The sequence below is a fragment of the Saccopteryx leptura genome, chromosome 1 (assembly GCF_036850995.1).
Source record: "Saccopteryx leptura isolate mSacLep1 chromosome 1, mSacLep1_pri_phased_curated, whole genome shotgun sequence".
NCBI classification, from domain to species: domain Eukaryota; kingdom Metazoa; phylum Chordata; class Mammalia; order Chiroptera; family Emballonuridae; genus Saccopteryx; species Saccopteryx leptura.
This window is the reverse complement of record NC_089503.1, coordinates 252956565-252974104: the sequence shown is the minus strand read 5'-3', so window position 1 is coordinate 252974104 and position 17540 is coordinate 252956565. Positions and strand designations below refer to the sequence as shown.

General features: G+C 38.5%; 1 pseudogene; it reads right to left on the bottom strand.

The window, feature by feature from the left end:
* Positions 1–1548: 1548 nt before the first annotated feature.
* LOC136393974 (olfactory receptor 7E178-like) lies at positions 1549–2449 on the bottom strand (annotated as a pseudogene).
* Between the last annotated feature and the right edge of the window lie 15091 nt (positions 2450–17540).

Below are 17540 nucleotides of genomic sequence, written 5' to 3'. Positions count from 1 at the left end.
AGCAGATTCTATCTTTAGTCGCCTTTTCACCTAATCATGCCTTTATCTGGTGTCTGTATATTTCAGGCACTCCTGGGGTTTTTTCTCTGCAATTAATTGTCAAATTTGTTGAATTTTCAAGGGGAGAGATCGGCAGTATCTCTCATGCTACCATTTCTCTGATGTCACTTAGGCAGGTTATCATAGAGACCTATTCACTGCCTCAGAAATGAAAACATCTTTAAAGAAGGGTCCTTCCTGTGTTATATAGAGTGGACACAGATCAGAGCCCAAAGTCAGATTTGTCAAGAGAAGACACAGGGAAGAATGGTGGCAAAGTGAAGTCCTAAAAATACTGTTACTAGAGAAAGGAAAGAACTACCCTTGGCTGAGGTTAGGCATACAAAGCTGAGTTTGGAGCAAGGTGACCAGCACAGATGACTAGTTATATGGTATGACAATATATATGCGTGAAGACATATCAGAATTCTTGGGGAAAATCACACTGCCTATTGCTAGGGAGAATTTTTCATAAGCTCCCACTCTGAGCTCAGATGGTTACAAGAACTGCACACCTGTTCATGAGCAGTAAAGGATCCAACACAATAGTTGTCACTGAACAAATGTAGTCAGATCAGTGTTCTCAACTTGGTTTGACATGGCAATCAACCTAGATCCCATTTTAATATTCATGCTAAGAATATACCTCAGTCAAATTAAATTATAATCTGTGCTGAGACACAGTGATATATATATTTTTATTTTATTTTATTTTTATTTATTTTTTTGACAGAAACAGAGAGAGTGTCAGAGAGACAGACAGATAGGGACAGACAAGAAAGGAGAGAGATGAGAAGCATCAATTCTTTGTTGTGGCACCTTAGTTGTTCATCTTTTGCTTTCTCATATGTGCCTTGACTGGTGGGGGGAAAGGTTGCAACAGAGTGAGTAACCCCTTGCTAGTCAGAGACCTTGGGCTTCAAGCCGGCAACCTTTGGGCTCAAGCTTGTGAGCCTGTGCTCAAGCCAAATGAACTCACACTCAAGTTAGAGACCTCAAGGATTTGAACCTGGGTCCTCTGAATCCCAGTCAGATGCTCTATCCACTGTGCCATAGCCTGGTCAGGCCAGTCATCAATATTTTTAAAGCAGCCAAAATTATTCCAATATGAAGCCAAAACTAAGAACCAGTTGCATGTATTCTTACACAGATCTGAAAAATATAAAAGTTCTGTGAACAATAGTCATGAATTTTAGAAAGGGTTGACCATTGTAATTACAAAAATAAAAATTAAGAAATTAAAAAAGACTAGTGCATTTCTCTAGGATGCTAGGAATAAATGAGAAATAAAGAACACTCTATAGCTACAATATGATCCAATCATGCCATTTTAATCACTTGAGCTCATTAAATATATACCAAATGAAGCAATATTCAGATAGGAGATAATGTGAAGATTGAAAAGCAAAGAAACACAAAAATTATAAAGCTGAATGGTAGAATTTTGAGTTCCAGGTATTTGGTTTTACTGTCTTTTTTAATCCTAAAATCAGAAAAAGATGGCACAGATTAGACTGTTCTTCTAAAAAGCCCCTGCATGGCCCTCTTTATGTCCCTGTTCCTCAAACTATAGATGAATGGGTTCCACATGAAAATGACCACCAAGGCCACTGCTCCCTTCCTGGGAGAAACTGAGACAGCAGAACTGTGGTACACACCAAAGCCTGTTCCATAAAATACACAAACAACTGACAGGTGAGAGCCACAGGTGGAGAAGGCTTTATACTTGCCACCTGAGGATGAGACTTGCAGAATGGAGCAAACAATTTTATCATAAGAGAAAGGATCCCTGAGAGTGAAACACCACCCAATTGGTACCAACAAACTAGATCAATATACTATTGTTGGGGATTTTAAAACAGGCAAGGTTGAGTAGCTGAGAAGGGTCACAGAAGAAATGAGGTATTTCCACATCCATGAAGAAGGTAATATGTGACACCATCAAGTAGTGCAGTTAGAAGTCCAGAGGCTGATGAAAAATGGCACCAAAACTGGCATGAGTACATGATGATCAGGTAGTGAAGAGGGTAATGGATGGCCACAAATCTGTTAAATGAGATCACAGTCAACAGTAGATTATCTGTGCCTCCAAAAAAAAAAAAATAGACATCTGAGTTAGACAGCCTTCATAGGAGATGACTCTGCTGTGAGTCTGGATGTCCAGAATCATCTTTGAAATGGCAGTAGAAATAAAACCGATGTCAGCCAAGGACAGGTGGGAGAGGAAGAAGTACATGGGGGTGTGCAGGTGGGGGTCTGAGCTGATGGCCAGGATGATGAGCAGGTTCCCCAACAGGGGGACCAGGTACATGGACAGGAAGAGCCCACTGAGCAAAGGCTGCAATTCCAGATCATCTGACAGACCCATGAGGAAGAACTCTGAGATACGTGTTAGATTCTTCAGTTTCATGGGGCTGAGACACCACGAAACTGAAGGAAATGCATGAATTAAGAAATATCTTTTTTCCTTAAAAAAGAAAAAAGAAAGGGGTTTGGAATAAATGAAATAACTAAACAGGCAGTTATTACTGAATCTATCTTTTGGATTAATTCAAATGAAAGTAAAGCATTCACACTTATGAAACACAAACTCCAGGACTTCGGGAGTTATTTCCCAGTGGTGGCAAACTCAACTTCAGAGGACGTTGTTGTTGACTTTTTGACTGTTACCTGTTTCTATATATATCTACTTTAGAAACACTAAGATAATGAAGTTAATGAAGTCCTGAACACAGTAAATATTAGTTTCCTTCCTTGAAGGAAATGCATGAATTAAGAAATATCTTTTTTCCTTAAAAGAAATTACTCCAGGTAAAAGATACAAAAAGCAGTGTACTTTAATTTACCTAAATACAATGCACTAAATTTCCTTAATTTGGAACACTTACATATGTTCATAAGATAACCTGTATTCTAAATTAAAACCAATTTTAATTAATCAACTATAATCTTTCTATGATAGTTTTTCTGGATTTTTATTCTCATTTGATTTCTCTAATATCCATCCCCAGTGGAAACAAACACTCACTCAAGTATGTGAATTTTCTTTTAAAAGTCTTTTCAGATATTAGATATTTCAGGCTTTTTATGCAGGGTTATTTGTATCAACCCTATGCACTCTCAGGGAGTCTCTGTGTTTGAAACTGCTCTTTGCTTTGCTTCTTTCTATTATTTAGTGCCTTGGTTAAAGCATTTGAACATGATTCTTGTTCTAAGATTTGGAAGCATTGTTTTCTCATCAAATCAACCACCTTATTTACAGTTCAGGTTTTACAACCACAGAAAAGTCCCAAAGGCAGTGGTGGGATGTAAATAATTTAACAACTGGTTCTCTGCCATAATGATTGTATTAAGTACAAAAAAAATGGTATACTAAAAGGGAGTTTATTATTTAATGCATTTAATACTTAAATAAAATAGGTACACAAAACTGAATTGAGTTTAAAAATATTAATAAAAATATTAAGTAATACCTGACAATAAAAAATAAAACTTATTTAAGATATTTCCATATTGTTTCTTGATTGATGTCCACACTCGCAATATTTTTCACCTATGGACAGAATAAACATTACTACGGGCACTTAGAATATGCTGTTGAGTAAATAAATATTAAAAAAGAGTAAGAAATGTAAATATGTGATATCCACATTGGGAAGCTGCCCAGGCACTCAACTTAGAGAGAACCTTGATTACAAGTGCCATTTTAACAACCTGTTCACCAAATTCAACAAAAAAATTAGGTATTGGTTCTGCCAAAACAGGTGAGAACTGGCTGAATCCCACCACTGCCCAAAGCGATGTCTGAAACTCAGTCTTCCTTGCTGGGGTCCAGCCCCGGGGGGAATCCAGGGGTCCTACAGGAAGAGACGGCATCGGCACGAATCGAGTGAGAGAGCCAAATTCTTTTCATTCTCTTTATTCTCTAGTTAGCATTTACTGCCAGGCATCTCTGTCAAATGCTAGTATAGCTTCCTTTTTATACACACACACTAAATTACAATTACATGGTGTTAATTATTGCTTTTGTTTTGTTTTTTTTTTTAAATAAATTTTTATTAATGGTAATGGGATGACATTAATAAATCAGGATACATATATTCAAAGAAAACATGTCTAGGTTATTTTGTCATTAAATTATGTTGCATACCCCTCGCCCAAAGTCAGATTGTCCTTCGCCACCCTCTATCTAGTTCTCTGTGCCCCTCCCCCTCCCCCTAACTCTCCCCCCACCCCTGGTAACCACCACACTCTTGTCCATGTCTCTTAGTCTCATTTTTATGTTCCACCAATGTATGGAATCATGTAGTTCTTGTTTTTTTCTGAATTACTTATTTCACTCCTTATAATGTTATCAAGATCCCACCATTTTGCTGTAAATGATCTGATGTCATCATTTCTTATGGCTGAGTAGTATTCCATAGTGTATATGAGCCACATCTTCTTTATCCAGTCTTCTATTGAAGGGCTTTTTGGTTGTTTCCATGTCTTGGCCACTGTGAACAGTGCTGCAATGAACATGGGGCTACATGTGTCTTCCCGTATCAATGTTTCTGAGGTTTTGGGGTATATACCCAGTAGAGGGGTTGCTGGGTCATAAGGTAGTTCTATTTGCAGTTTTTTGAGGAACCACCATACTTTCCTCCATAATGGTTGTACTACTTTACAGTCCCACCAACAGTGAATGAGGGTTCCTTTTTCTCCACAGCCTCTCCAGCATTTGCTATTACCCGTCTTGTTGATAATAGCTAATCTAACAGGGGTGAGGTGGTATCTCATTGTAGTTTTGATTTGCATTTCCCTAATAACTAAAGAAGATGAGCATCTTTTCATATATCTGTTGGCCATTTGTATCTCTTCCTGGAAGAAGTGTCTATTCATGTCCTCTTCCCATTTTTTTATTGGATTGTTTGTTTGTTTGTTGTTGAGTTTTATGAGTTCTTTGTAAATTTTGGAAATTAGGCCCTTATCTGAGCTGTTGTTTAAAAATATCATTTCCCATTTAGTTGGCTGTCTGTTTATTTTTATATCAGTTTCTCTTGCTGAGCAAAAACTTTTTATTCTGATGTAGTCCCATTCATTTATCTTTGCCTTCACTTCTCTTGCCATTGGAGTCAAATTCATAAAATGTTCTTTAAAACCCAGGTCCATGAGTTTAGTACCTATGTCTTCTTCTATGTACTTTATTGTTTCAGGTCTTATATTTAGGTCTTTGATCCATTTTGAATTAATTTTAGTACACGGGAACAGGCTGTAGTCGAGTTTCATTCTTTTGCATGTGGCTTTCCAGTTTTCCCAACACCATTTGTTGAAGAGACTTTCTTTTCTCCATTGTGTGTTGTTGGCCCCTTTATCAAAGATTATTTGACCATATATATGTGGTTTTATTTCTGGGCTTTCTATTCTGTTCCATTGGTCTGAGTGTCTATTTTTCTGCCAATACCATGCTGTTTTGATTATCGTGGCACTATAATATAGTTTAAAGTCAGGTATTGTAATGCCCCCAGCTTCATTCTTTTTCCTTAGGACTGTTTTGGCTATTTGGGGTTTTTTATAGTTCCATATAAATCTGATGATTTTTTGTTCCATTTCTTTAAAAAATCTCATAGGGATTTTGATGGGAATTGCATTAAATTTGTATATTGCTTTGGGTAATATGGCCATTTTGATTATATTTATTCTTCCTATCCAAGAACAAGGAATATTTTTCCATCTCATTGTATCTTTTTCGATTTCCCTTAACAATGCTTTGTAATTTTCATTATATAGGTCCTTTACATTCTTTGTTATGTTTATTCCTAGGTATTTTATTTTTTTTGTTTCAATCGTGAAGGGGATTATTTTTTTGAGTTCGTTTTCTAATATTTCATTGTTGGCATAGAGAAAGGCTATGGACTTCTGTATGTTAATTTTGTATCCTGCGACCTTACTGTATTGGTTTATTGTTTCTAATAATCTTTTTGTGGAGTCCTTCGGGTTTTCGATGTATAGGATCATATCATCAGCAAAAAGTGATACCTTTACTTCTTCTTTTCCGATATGGATGCCTTTTATTTCTTTGTCTTGTCTGATTGCTCTGGCCAGAACTTCTAGCACCACGTTAAATAAGAGTGGAGAGAGTGGACAACCCTGTCTTGTTCCTGATTTAAGGTAGAAAGTCCTCAGTTTTATGCCGTTTAAAATGATGTTGGCTGATGGTTTATCATATATGGCCTTTATCATGTTGAGATATTTTCCTTCTATACCCATTTTGTTGAGAGTCTTAAACATAAAATTGTGTTGTATTTTATCAAAAGCCTTTTCTGCATCTATTGATAAGATCATGTGGTTTTTGTTCCTTGTTTTGTTGATATGGTGTATTACGTTAACCGTTTTGCGTATGTTGAACCATCCTTGAGATTCTGGGATGAATCCCACTTGATCATGATGTATTATTTTTTTAATATGTTGTTGTATTCGGTTTGCCAGTATTTTGTTTAGAATTTTAGCATCTGTATTCATTAGAGATATAGGTCTGTAGTTTTCTTTCTTTGTGCCATCCTTGCCAGGTTTTGGTATGAGGGTTATGTTGGCCTCATAAAATGTGTTTGGAAGTATTGCTTCTTCTTCAATTTTTTGGAAGACTTTGAGTAGAATAGGAACCAAGTCTTCTTTGAATGTTTGATAGAATTCACTAGTATAACCGTCTGGGCCTGGACTTTTATTTTTGGGGAGGTTTTTAATAGTTTTTTCTATTTCCTCCCTGCTGATTGGTCTGTTTAGGCTTTCTGCTTCTTCATGACTCAGTCTAGGAAGGTTGTATTGTTCTAGGAATTTATCCATTTCTTCTAGATTGTTGTATTTGGTGGCATATAATTTTTCATAGTATTCTACAATAATTCTTTGTATATCTATGATGTCTGTGGTGATCTCTCCTCTTTCATTTTGGATTTTATTTATTTGAGTCCTGTGCCTTTTTTCCTTGGTGAGTCTTGCCAAGGGTTTGTCAATTTTGTTGATCTTTTCAAAGAACCAGCTCCTTGTTTTATTGATTTTTTCTATACTTTTTCTGTTCTCTATTTCATTTATTTCTGCTCTGATTTTTATTATCTCCTTTCTTTGGCTGGTTTTGGGTTGTCTTTGTTCTTCTTTTTCTAGTTCCTTAAGGTGTGAAGTTAAGTGGTTTACTTCGGCTCTCTCTTGTTTGTTCATATAGGCCTGAAGTGATATGAACTTTCCTCTTATTACTGCTTTTGCTGCACCCCAGAGATTCTGATATGTCGTATTTTCATTTTCATTTGTCTGTATATATCTTTTGATCTCTGCGCTTATTTCTTCTTTGACCCATTCATTTTTTAGAAGTATGTTGTTTAGTTTCCACATTTTTGTGGGTTTTCCGCCCTCTTTTTTGCAGTTGAATTCTAGTTTCAAGGCTTTATGATCAGAAAATATGCTTGGTACAATTTCAATTTTTCTAAATTTGCTGATATTGTCTTTGTGGCCCAACATATGGTCAATTCTTGAGAATGTTCCATGTACACTAGAGAAAAATGTATACTCTGTCGCTTTGGGATGAAGTGTCCTGTAGATGTCTATCATATCCAGGTGTTCTAGTATTTCGTTTAAGGCCACTATCTCTTTATTGATTCTCTGTTTGGATGACCGATCTAGAGCCGTCAGCGGAGTATTGAGGTCTCCAAGTATGATTGTATTTTTGTTAGTTTTTGTTTTAAGGTCAATAAGTAGCTGTCTTATATATTTTGGTGCTCCTTGGTTTGGTGCATATATATTAAGGATTGTTATGTCTTCTTGATTCAGTGTCCCCTTAATCATTATGAAGTGACCATTTTTGTCTCTGAGTACTTTTTCTGTCTTGTAGTCAGCATTATCAGATATGAGTATTGCTACACCTGCTTTTTTTGGGGTGTTGTTTGCTTGGAGTATTGTTTTCCAGCCTTTCACTTTGAATTTGTTTTTATCCTTGTTGCTTAGATGTGTTTCTTGTAGGCAGCATATAGTTGGATTTTCTTTTTTAATCCATTCTGCTACTCTGTGTCTTTTTATTGGTGAGTTTAATCCATTTACATTTAGTGTAATTATTGACACTTGTGGGTTCCCTACTGCCATTTTATAAATTGCTTTCTGTTAGTTTTGTATCTAGTTTGATTCTTCTCTTTTGTTTTTCTATCATTTGTTTCTGTTTGTTTGTGTTCCATACTTCTTTCCTCTGTTGCTACCTTTTTTAAGTCATGTGTTTTTGTGGTGGTTTTTTCTAGGGTGGTTACCATTAAGTAATGAAAAGGGTACCTACCATATTCATTGTAGTACCCTATCTTATAAGTATTTCTGCACTTCATCGTCCTTTGCTACTGTTAATCTCCATTCTCTCCCCCCTTTTTTTTCCTTTGTTGTCACAGTTTAAGTTTGGTTTTATTGTGTTCTTGGTGGAGCTGTTACTTGTGGTGTTGTTTTCTTTTGTTCTTTGAATCTGGTTGGAAAACCCCCTTTAGTATTTCCTGGAGTGGGGGCTTTCTGGTGATAAATTCTCTCATCTTTTCTGTATTTGTGAATGTTTTTATATCTCCTTCATACTTGAAGGATAGCTTTGATGGGTATAGTATTCGTGGCTGAAAGTTCCTCTCTTTCAGGGCTTTAAATATTGGGGTCCACTCTCTTCTAGCTTGTAAAGTTTCTGCTGAGAAATCTGATGATAATCTAATAGGCTTTCCTTTATATGTTGTACTCTTCTTTTCCCTGGCTGCCTTGAGAATTTTTTCTTTGTCATTGGTTTGTGTCATCTTTATTATGATGTGCCTTGGAGTGGGTTTGTTGGGGTTAAGAAAACTCGGTGTTCTGTTTGCTTCTTGAATTTGATGCTTTAGTTCTTTCCACAGGCTTGGGAAGTTCTCGTCTATTATTTGTTTGAGTATATTCTCCATTCCATTTTCTTTCTCTTCTCCCTCTGATATACCTATTATTCTTATGTTATTCTTTCTGATGGAGTCAGATAATTCCTGTAGGGCTTTCTCGTTTTTTATTATTTTTGAGTCTCTTTCTTCTTCTCTCTGTTGTGCCTCAAGTTGTTTGTCTTCTATTTCACTAATCCTATCTTCAATCTGGGTTGTTCTGCTAGCTAAGCTTGTTACCTCGTTTTTCAGCTCGTGAATTGAGTTTTTCATTTCTGTTTGATTTGTTTTTATAGTTTCAATTTCCTTGGTAATATATTCTTTGTGTTCATTGAGTTGTTTTCTGATCTCCCTATATTGCCTTTCTGTGTTTTCTTGTATATCTCTGAGTATTTTTAAGTTTTCTATTTTAAATTCTCTGTCATTTAGCTCCAAGGCTTCCAATATGTTAAGTCTTTTCTCCATAGATTTTTCCACATCTATTTGTGTTACCTCTCTTTCTTTTGTATCCATAATATTCGATTTCCTCTTTCTTATTGGCATCTGAGGGTGGTCTTGTTGATAGCACTAATTAGAATTAATAAAGAGTAAAAAGTAAAAAAAAAAACAAAGGGTAAAACACCCCACAAAAAAAAGCAGTAATAATTTATTATTTCCTCCTTTTTTTCTTTCTTCTCTTTCCCTCCTCTCCCCTCCTCAGGGAAATATCATGCCTATAATGGAGGGCCTGGTTTGCAGTGAAGAGTTCAAGGGGCAAAAAAAAAGGGGAGTAGGGACCTACTAAATGCAAAAAAAAAAAAAAAAGGAAGAAAATCTTAGAGAAGCATAAGATGATCTGCCTGCGGGTGATGGTCAACTAAGAGATATAATGAGAGGGATAAGAGGGAGCCAGAAAAAAGGACAAAAAAAGGAGTAATAACGAAGAAAAAAAATAAAAATAATAAGTAAAAATCTGTTGTATTAAGTGGAGCGAAGACCAAATACAATGGAGACCTTGGGTTGGGAGGACCCAAAATGCCACAAAAATAAACAAACAAGAAAAAAACAAAAACAAAAGCGAAAAAGAAACATAAAGCCAAAAAAAGCCTTGAGTCCCAAATTAACTAATTTGTTCGTGATTGAGGATTAAATGGGAGGAAAGTAAAACGAGAAAAGAAAAGACGAATAGAAAGGAAAAAATAAGAAAAAGAGAAAAACGAAGGAAGAAATAAAAAAGGAAGAGAAAAAAACAAAATAAAGCAAAACAACAACAACAACAAAAAAAAAGAGGAGAGAGTGAGAGTTAAGTGTCCTGGAGTATAACCCCAAAGGAGGGTGAGGATGAAGAAGAGAAATAAAATGTAACACTTATGGGTAGTGTAGTTCAAGAAAAGGGAAGCATAAGATGGGCAGAGAATAGAAGGACCGAGGTGGAGGAAATAAAGGCAATAAGATAGAAGAAACAAACAACAACAACAAAAAAATAAATTAGTGGAACAAGTTGTAAAGTCTGTGGATTTTTCTTGATTTTGAGATGTTAACTTCTTCCTTTTTCTTTTCTCTCCCTCTTCCTGGTCGGTGACTCTGTACCCCAGGCTCTGCCCCTGTGTCACACTTAGGTAGGGATTTGCAGTTGATGGGATTCTATGGCAATGTCATATAATTGGATTTAGTCTTGCTGGTAGTCAAGGCTTGTTGGCGTTTGCAGGGTCCAATGATGAGAGAGTTTGCTTTCCTGGATTCTCTCTCCTAGTCCCCCCTTCCTGAATTAGGAGCCTGGTGATCCAGCTATAAGGCTGCCACTGCTTCTGCCTGGGGAGTAAGAGGCTCAAAGAGCTGGGAAATCCCCACTCTATCCCCACTCAGTGCAAGGCTTTGGGAAAGGCTCTGGCAGTCAGGGCCTCCAGTGTAATCAGGCGGGGGTGGGAGTCAGTTGTTGTCAAGGTGACTGTTCAGCGCCTAGCATTCAGTTGGACCTCTCAACCCAGGCTTTCCACACTTTGTAGCCTGTTTTGGCTGGGAAGAAGAGGCACTAGTCTCTGCTTGCGACTAGTGTAGTATAGATCTTATTATCTGCCAAGTCCTTCTTGTTAGCGTTTATCCCTGAATATGGAGGCTCTATCAATCAGAAGTTGCCCCCGCCCCTTTAGCGAGAGGCACTAAAAAATATCACGCCTCTTGTCTTGGGTCGGTGAACTGAGAGAGATCTTATCAATTAGAACCGAGGGTGCGCAGATTTCAAGGGTTAAGTTAATTTCAGTAATTGGGTCGCAGCTGTGCTCCCGAAGGTATTTCAGGCTGCCTGCGCGCGCCCCTCCCCCAACGCTTGATTGTTAGCTTGAATGGCTGGGTGAGGTGCCCCGCCCGCGGAGAGAATCTCCCAAGTAGGGAATACCGCCCTGGGGCCTCTCCCGCTCCCCGTGCGTGGGCCGCTGGGAACGTTAGCGGTGCTCGGTCTGCAACCGGACTGGGCGCTGCTCGCGCCTGCTCGCGGCGGCGGTGCTCGCTCTGCAACCGACCCGGGCGCTGCTCGCGGCGGCGGCTCGCGGCGGCGGCTCGCGGCGGCAGCTCGTGGCCTCCAAGTGCGGGCTGACTCACCACAGGCGCACTTCCTCGCGGCTTGAATGAACCTCCCTGTGGTAGCTTCCTCCACACCCTCGTCTCTCAGATTCAAGTGATAACAGTCCTTTCGCTTTCAGTTTGTGTGGAACTCCGGGATGCTCCGAAGATAAATTTTCCTGTTTCTAGTTGATAAATTTGTTGTGATTTTAGGGAGATCTGTCGGATGCGCTGCTCACGGCGCCATTTCCATGACGTCACTTATTGCTTTTGTTTTACTATGGTTACGCATTTCCAGATAACAGTTAATTTATATCTATAAACTATAAACCAGGTAGCAAATAATTCAAAGTACAACTACAAAATAACTTGAATAGTGATAACAACATTGGTAAAAGCTTTTAAAGTATTAGTATTAACAATTAACTCAACTTTACTGCTGTTGTGAGTCAAGGGGCAGAGAGAGATTAGCAGATGAAATCATTAAGGACTAACAAAGGACCACCACTTGCTCAGGTAAATGGCCTTGAGTTTATGCAGTGTCCTACTTTTTCTCACAAGATTCTAAAAGGCTTGCCCATAAGGAAATTGACATAACATTAAGAATAGCTTTAACCCAAAGATATACAGAGTGCACTTGCAAGATAGCCTAGTAGCAACATAATTTCAGAAGACATTAACTGTTATTACTTCCATGTATTCCCCCACATTCCTCTCATTATCAAAAAATCTTGGAAAGTACATAAATCTCATGAGAACATCTCACTGAGAAATCCCAGCAACTGCCTTCAGTCATAAAACAATTCTCTTAGCAAAACATTCTTTTCATGCCAACTGCACTCCCATCCTAGGCCACACAATGGGCCATTCTACTACACCTTACCTAAGATTCTATTGTCTAGTCAAATATTATTTATTTACTATATTTATACACTAGTTAAGTTCTAACTCTATTCTTCTCAGAGTGTACCACTATCTGCAGATCAGATAAGCAAGAAGAAAGGAATGTTTCTCTACTCTATCACATGAAAAGGCTAGGGAGGAAAGATGATGAATTAAGTGAAGGCTGAAAGGTGCTCTGTGCACATCCACTGCCTCCTACCCATTCACAAGTCACAATCTATTCTTTCTAGCATGATTAATAAGAAGAAATTCTCCTACAAACTTAACCCTTTATGAGGGATATTACAGCCAGCCTCTTATGTTTATGAGCCCAGTTCAAGGGGCTCACAGGATTTTCTGTGGAACTCACACCCTCTGTCTCATTTCCAAAGAAATTACTATGAATCTACAGGGAAAGCACGGTATCCCTGTGCCATGAATAATAGCACACACCCAGAAAAAGGGGGGAATATAAGGCCAGATTAATTCAAAAAGTCAAAGGGGGAAGTATTTTTGTGCCTCTCCTTTGGGTGACTTTGTCAACCCGCAGCCATTGGTCTTCACTGCAGTGACTCTGTCAACCAGCAGCCGTTGGTCTTCTCTGCTGTGACTTTGTCAATCAACAGTTTTTGATCTTCTTCTGCTGTGACCTTTTCAGCCAGCAGTTGTGGGTCTTCTCCTGCTGTGACCTTGTCAGCCAGCAGTTGTGGATTGGTTCCTGACACTTCCTAGCCTAGTTAAGAATGTTTTATGTCAAATCATCCTAATAAGAGAACCTACAGTTCTTCATATGCTAGGTCCCAGAGGACAACTTGAGACTGCCTTTCTCCAGGCAAGTAGCAATGGGAATTAATTTGAGAAAATGCAAAATGGAAAAGCACAGCAAATAATATAACAAAAGCTTGGACAATTTCTACATCATTAAAATAAAGATAAAAATAAAACCTACTTTTTAGGATTGTTGAAAGAAATTAAATTAAAGCAAATATAAACCAGTAGCTATCACTCCCAATTGGCCATTATAATCACCTGTGGATCTTTTAAAATCTACTGATGCTCTATCCACAGCCTAGAACCAGTTAAATTAGACTGCCTACATGTGAGTCAAATGGTGATCTAACGTGCAGCCAGAGCAGAGAGTCATTGCCTTAGAACATTTCCAGCCACTTAGTGAAGGTCTCATTAATAATATTTATTATTTAGGAAGACAAGATGGTGCTGGAGTAGGCGGATGTGCCAACATCCACCTTCTAGAACCAAAGTGGATTACAAACTAATTTTATGAACTATCATCTGGAAAAACCAACCTTGGACTAAATTAAGAGGACTCTTCAACCAAGGAACACTGAAGAAGCCACACCAAGACTGGTAGGAAAAGCAGAAATGTGGAGAGGGCTGCCCAGCTCCCCAGAGCGAACAGCAGCCAGGAGAGACTTGCATGGTGGGAAGTGAGTTTAGCAGAGAGGGGAGGGTCCTGAGCCCCAGGGAAAAAGCCCCAACCTGCAGCCCTAGAGCCCAGAAGAGGTATAAGGACAGTATTTAGCTGGAAACAAGTCAGGATACTGTTTGTGAGAAAGAGTCTGATTTCTCAGGCCCAGGATTCTTCTTAAAGGGACCACGCAGAACACCTCTCTCACAACCACTCACCCAGGGCTCTGAGGGTCTGGGAGAGAGGAGAATACCAGAGTAGCAGGAAGAGAGTGTAATCTAGGAAGCACAAGGAGAAACATTTTGGGAGACAGCCACCCTAACCCCTGGGTCAAGTCACTCCCGAAATCTGAAGTGAATATTTCCCCTGGAAACAGCAATACCAGCAAAGGGAAGCAGGAGAGCAGCAAAACAAGCTCCCCTGCGGCACTCAGAGCAGAGTTGCTTAGAAGGAGGGAGCTTTCGGTTCTACAGAAGTGAGTGTTAGGGTCTGAGCTGCAGCACCCGCACCCACATGGCTGAGGGTTCCCGGAGGGCGGGCAGCGGTGAAATGCAGAGGAATGGTTCTATTGGTGGGGTGGAAGCCTGCTGGCCACCACTGGGCTCACGTGTGAGCTCAGTCTTGCCCAGCTTGGGAGGAGTAGGAGTGCAAAAGCGGTCAAGCCCAGCTGCTGGCAGCCTGTAATCCAGCCCACGGGAGAAGGGAGGGAACCCTGGAAGGGGTGGAGACCAGCCCTTGAGCAAGGGAGCAGGAGCACAGCCTTGCCCCACCCATGGAACTGAGGCTTGTGGCTTGACTTGGGAGCCAGATCCTCCCAAAAGGGTGGAGCCAAAAGCCCAGAACAGGCAGAGTTCTGCTACTGAGCTGAGCATGGGCATGCAGTCCTGCCTGGCCAGTAGAGCCAAGGCTAGCAGCGGTTCCACGAGTGTGCTCCTCCTGCAAGGGCAGGGTGAAAGCCCAGAAACAGGCAGAGGCCTGCAGCTGAGCAAAGGTGCTCGCCACTGCCCTCAGGGCCAAGCATAATGCCAACCCATGGGGGTGGGGCATAGGCCAAGACCACCAAGGCTTGTGCTCCCAAGCACGTGAGCACAGCCACTCCCATGAAGGAGAGGTGGAAACCACAACAACAGCCCCAATGGGCAGGCACTGGCAACGCCAAAACCCAAACGCCCTAGGCAGCAACAGAAGAGGGGGTGGCGGGCCTACAGACAGACCATACCTAGGGAACACAGAGGCTACACACAGTGGACTCCAGGGGCCAAAACCTTTCTTTACACACAAAAAAAATGTGGAGGCAGAGAAATGCAACACAAATGAATGAGGAGAAATCCCCAGAAAAGTACCTAAATGAATCAGATATAACCAAATTACCAGATGCAGAGTTTAAAATAATGATTGTTAAGATGCTCAAAGATATTAGAACAAGAATAGATGGTCATTACGAAAACCTAAATAAAGAGATAGCAAATATAAAAAAGGACATTGAAATAATAAAAAAGAATCAGTCAGAAATGACAAATACAATATCTGAAATAAAGAACACAGTGGAAGAAATTAAAAGCAGGATGAATGAAGTGGAGAATCGAATCAGTGACTTAGAGGACACAATAAATAAAGGCACAAAAGCAGAGCAGAAAAAAAAGAGGCTCAAAAAGTCAAAGGAAACTCTAAGAGAGCTATGTGACAACATGAAGAGAAATAACATCCACATCATAGGGGTTCCTGAAGAAGAAGAGAAAGAACAAGGGATAGAGACATTGTTCAAGCATATCATAACTGAAAACTTTCCTCAATTAGGGCAGGAAAAGATCTCACATGTTCAGGAAGCACAGAGAACTTCATTAAAGAGAAATCCAAAGAAATCCACACCAAGACACATCATAATTAAAATACCAAAGCTAAATGATAAAGAGAAAATATTAAAAGCTGCTAGAGAAAAAAAGACTATCACCTACAAAGGAGCCCCCATAAGGATGACTTCTGACTTCTCAACAGAAATACTTGAGGCCAGAAAGGAATGGCAAGAAATATTCAAAGTAATGCAGAACAAGAGCCTACAACCAAGACTACTTTATCCAGCAAAGCTATCGTTTAAAATTGAAGGAGAAATAAAAAGCTTTACAGACAAAAAAGAAAAAACTCAAGGAATTTACTACAATCAAACCAAGGCTGCAAGAAATGCTAAGGAACTTCTTGTGAACAGATAAGAGGAGAAAAAGAATATAGCAAAAAAGAAATACAGTTTTAAATAATAAAATGGAAATAAACAATTACATATCAGTAATACACTTAAATGTAAATGGATGAAATGATCTGATCAAAAGACATAGGGTAGCTGCATGGATAAGAAAACAGGACCCATACATATGCTGTCTACAGGAGACACACCTTAAATCAAAAGATGCACAAAGACTTAAGATAAAAGGATGGAAAAAAATATTTCACGCAAATGAAAATGAAAAAAAAGCTGGGGTAGCAATACTTATATCAGACAAAATGGACTTTAAAACAAAGACTATAGTTAGAGATAAAGAAGGTCACTACATAATGATAAAGGGAGCAATCCAAAAGGAAGATATAACCATTATAAATAGCTACGCACCTAATATAGGAGCACCTAAATATATAAAGCAGACTTTGATGGATTTAAAGGGTGAGATCAACAGCAATACTATAATAGTAGGGGATTTCAATACCCCATTAACATCATTAGATATATCCTCAAGAAATAAAATTAACAAAGAAACAGCAGACTTAAAGAAATATTAGATCAACTCAATTTAATAGATATCTTTAGAACCTTTCACCCTAAAACAGCAGAATATACATTCTTTTCAAGCACTCATGGTACATTCTCTAGAATAGAACACATGTTAGGACACAAAAGTGGTCTCAACAAATTTAAGAAGATTGAAATCATATTGAGCACTTTCTCTGATCACAATGGCATTAAACTAGAAATCAACCACAACAGAAAAACTGAAAAATACTCAAACACTTGGACACTAAATAGCATGTTATTAAATAATGAATGGGTAAACAATGAGATCAAAGAAGAAATTAAAAATTTTCTAGAAATAAACGATAATGAGCATACATCAACTCAAAATTTATCGGACACAGCAAAAGCAGTCCTGAGAGGGAAGTTTATAGCATTACAGGCATACCTCAAGAAGCTAGAAAAAGCTCAAATAAAAACTTGACCCTACATATAAAAGAACTAAAAAAAGAACCGCAAGTAAAGCCCAGAGCTAGTAGAAGGAAGAAAATAAAAAGAATCAGAGCAGAAATAAATGACATAGAGGCTAAAGAAACAATACAAAAAATCAATAAAACCAGGAGCTGGTTCTATGAAAAGGTAAACAGGATTGATGAAACTTTAAAAAGACAAAAAAAAAAAAAAGAGAGAGGAATCAAATAAATAAAATTAGAAATGAGAGTGGAGAAATAACAACTGACACAACAGAAATACAAAATATTGTAAGAAAATACTATGAAGAACTGTACACCAAAAAACTAGACAACCTAGATGAAATGGACAAATTCCTTGAAACATATAATCTTTCAAAAATTTATCTGGAAGAATCAGAAAACCTAAACAGACCAATTACAACAAATGAGATTGAAACAGTTATCAAAAAACTCCCAAAAAAGAAAAGTCCTGGGCCTGATGGCTTCACAAGTGAATTCTACCAAATATTCAAAAAAGAACTAACTCCTATCCTTCTCAAGCTATTTCAAAAAATTCAAGAGGAAGGAAGACTTCC